Below are 4,241 nucleotides of genomic sequence, written 5' to 3'. Positions count from 1 at the left end.
ATGTGATCTAAAGGTTAGATCAGATTTAGGGCATCGATGTGATCGATGTGATCTAAAGGATATGGGTATAAGTGTCTCTCCGATGTGAGATCACCATGATGACTTGCAAATAACTCATTATACTTTAATGTCAGACTATCTGAATTTGATCGATTGATTTCTGAGTACAGTCAAGTACTTGTAAAGTCGGTGCGTTAGTCAAGATGGAATTAATCACTCCAAGAGATTGGAGAGAATGCTTTATGTTTTAATTTAGTAAGATCTTGGCTAGGATAATTTTTGTGAGGAGTCACAGAATTTATCAGATTGAGACATATAATAGATGTACTATTAAGAGTTGACAGTTTAAACTCTAAGTCATCCTAGCATCAAAGGTCAAAGAGATAAATTATATGGTAACTATATCCAAATGGATTCTTGAGTATTGCTTTACATACATTCGATCTATCTGGACGTCGGGTACCATTGCTAGATGGTAACTCCGATTGGTACAGAAATCAGTTCCTGTGCTACCAACTTAAGTTTGAACCTATGGGATCACACACATTAGAAGTTTCTCTCTGATTACATGACTAATCTGAAGAGTTTCAGTGAACGGAGACTCTAGTGAAGAGTCCCACTGGACGGGGACTCTAGAGAAGAGTCCAAGTAGAGTCCCACTGGATGGAGATTCTAAAGAAGAGTCCTACTAGACTTGGATTCTATCATTAATGAAAGATTAATTAATGATTAGATCATTAATTAGCTTAATTTGATTGAGCATTAAAGTCTGGATCAAGTATAATTGAATTGGATTCAATCAGGTCAGGTCTGATTAGGTCATGAGATGACCTAATCGGTAAGAGAGAAATGATCCTGATTTTATCGAATCTATGGCTCAATTGATTTATTAATTTGATTAAATTTAATTGAAATTATAGAAGTCTAATTATATTAGATTCATCATATTTTATTTGAATCTAATTGGATTGGGTTTGAAAGAAATCCAATTGGTTAATCCCTAGAGTCCCAAATGAATAGGACTCTATCCCTTGCACCACCTAAATTGTCTCATACTTTTTCTCACCATACAAAATTAGTTTATACATAAAAAATTAAAAAATAACCCTTCTTTTATATTCCATTAAGAATAGAAATTAGTTGATTTTGATTTGAATTCAAATTGATTTAAATTTCAACTTAAAACCTTATCTATATCCTTCTACACGTTGACAGTTTCTGAAAATGCCCATTGTGTATGAGGAAAAAAAATCTTTCTAATTGATTTTCATATCTAATTTTTTTTGATAAGTCTCTCTTTAAGTAAGATGAGGGTGAAAAAAAGTTAGAGTTAAATTAAAATTCAAAATATTTTGAATTGCAACAAACTCTAGCCCTTATCCTGTCTTATCTGGTTTATGTGACAATCATAAAAAGACCACATTTTTGTACACCAAACTAAGAGAGCTTTTTACTGTGAGATACCAGAGAGAAAGTGGGGTGAAAATTCTTCTTTAGAACATAAGCTTTGGGTGGGTTTCATTCTTCCTTGGCGTGAACAAAAGAGCAGACCATTCTCCTCTCGGGTGAGAGACCTAGAACTGTTCTAGATTTTTGGGTGAGGAAAAAATCAAAGAGAAAAGAGTCTTTATCTAATTTTTCTCTACCATCCAGCATCCTTCTCTGATCCATCTTCGATATCAAAAAGGTTTGAGGCAATCAAAGAAAGAGATCAAGTCAGATTTGCCATCAGAAATTGACTGCACGAGCTAGCACTCCCGTGGAGGGCTGATCCTTTCGAGAGGCTTCGTGTGGACCATCCGTAGAGGCCGGACGCTTGTGCGACTGCGAGCAACCAGAGAAAATTTTTAGATCTATATTTTCAATCATGGAGTTTGACTATCCATGCTCAGATATTGAGTTCAGAACCCTAGAAGTCATAGATTAGATCTATTACTAAATGTTATTTTTGGTTCACATGCTTGTCATTTTAGATCCAGATTTTTATGCATATAAATTTATATCATCGATCCATTTATAAAAATTTTAAGATCAGATTTTATACATATATTTATAAATTAAATAGTTTAATCTAATATTCTTTCATTAAAAAAATTTTAAAATACATGCATGAAACCCCTGCGCATCCCAACAGTGGTATCAGAGCCATGATTCGATATGACATGATATTATATGTATTTAGATTTATAATTTAATTTAGATTAAATTTGATATATGATATTTAGATCTAAAATTAGTTATAGATCTAATCGCACAAACTGATATAAGGTTATCCTGCTGTAAGGTTTACCCCTTACAGTGCAAAGGTTGTCTTAGTTTGTGCTAATCTTTATAAAATCTGATTTTAATTTGAAGTATGTAAAATTTATTTATGATGATTATTATTTAATTTTTATATGATCAAAATATAATAATCAGATCTGAAATAATTTAGATTAGATCTAAATTATTTAGATTAGATGATCTGAGTAGCGAAGTAATCCAAATGGGTTTGTCACCAGGCCGTCCGATCATAGGAGGTAATAGAGACTAGATCTCTCTTTTTCTCATTCAATTGGATTCTCTTATGATATGTAGGGGTGCCATTATGACTATATCCTATGAAGATGAATGCAAAAAGAAAACTTTATTTTTCTTAAAACCTTAAGATTGTGTATATAATATATTATATGAAAAGTAGCTGCATCTAATCTTTGTAAATAAAATATAAAATCATGAATATATTTAGAATAGTTCTAAAATAATTTATGATTGATTTTATTATTATTTATGTAGAATTATTTTGATAAAAAATTAATATAATTATTGTAGTTCGCCTGTTGAGTCGACTCAGTATTATTTGGATCGACTCAGGATCCTGGTTCCTCAGCTCAATTTCTGTTAAGCTGACTCATTATTACAGACTAAAAATTATGATTAATAATTTATTATCAATGAGTCAACTAAGTCTTGAAACTTAGTCGACCCTTTGTGATGAGTAGGCTCAATCCAGGGATGAGCCAATTTAAGTTTCAGATCTAAATGATTGTGTATAAAATTAATTATAAAAATATTTTATAAAATTTAAAACTATTTTCAAGTACCAGATCCCTACCCACAGTCTCAAACTTAATTAAGAATTAAGTTGAACCTATTAGATCTAGAATTATGAATTAAAGATCTAATGTTATTCGCATAAAACATGGATGATGGGTTTATGGGTTAGCTTGATCAGGTCCTCCTAATTGGGTTGGACCTAGGGTTAGAATCAAAGATCAAATAGACTAAGAAGAAAAATTAGATTAAATCAAAATTTTTCTAGAGCCAATACAATAGTTGTAGTTGGTCGAGTCCATGTCTTTGATTAGATCCAAATGAACTTTGATCTTGAGCTCAACGGTCGAACCCAAATCCATAAGTAGATCCAATTGAAATTGATTAACCAGTTGGTGTTTAAGGTAAGTTTGGTAGTCTTGACTGATGCTCATTAATTGGGAGCTACTCGCATAGATTGAGTCTATGACGAGTTAATGACATATCTCTCTCACCGATCTCACTTACCTGACCAACATGATGAATCAAGTTTTGATCAGATCGCTTAATGATTAGGGTTGACCCATGCTTACTAGAAAATCAGTTCGACTGATTTAGGTGCCTCTAGTTTGATTTATCTTTATCTTCGACATAACTTGATGAAGTCAGTGGGAGAATTGATGATTTGTCAGTTGGACCGACTTGTTTCTAGTCCACCCTGATCTGACTTGGTAAAGTCAGTGGGAGGATTGAGATTAGTTGGTCTATGTATTTAATTCTGATAAATTATGTTAACCAAATCTTCTAAATTACTAGGTCCATAAAATGAGCTAGTTATAGTGATAACTAGATTATAGCCTTGCATTAAGGTGAACGATAATAGTTTCATTATTTCTGATTGACATTGCAGGCGCCATCCGTCTGATATTTCTTTGAATGATGGAATTATTATTCATTATATAATGACTCTATTGTACTATCTGATGAATGGTTGGGTTGGTCGAACTGAAGAGAAATTCGAGTGCAGGGGTAAAATGGTAATTTTAAAACTTTTTCAAAGTCACTATTTTATAACGAAAATAATTAATTAATATAATTAATTAACATATGTTTACCCTATGCTAGGATCTAAATATGATATATAGCATGCATGCATTTAAATTTGAAATTCAAATTCGAACAGTAAATAATTTACTGTTCTGTATTCAGAACATAATACCTTTGTGCGG

The sequence above is a fragment of the Elaeis guineensis genome, chromosome 5 (assembly GCF_000442705.2).
Source record: "Elaeis guineensis isolate ETL-2024a chromosome 5, EG11, whole genome shotgun sequence".
Classification (NCBI taxonomy): domain Eukaryota; kingdom Viridiplantae; phylum Streptophyta; class Magnoliopsida; order Arecales; family Arecaceae; genus Elaeis; species Elaeis guineensis.
This window is presented reverse-complemented; position numbering follows the sequence as displayed.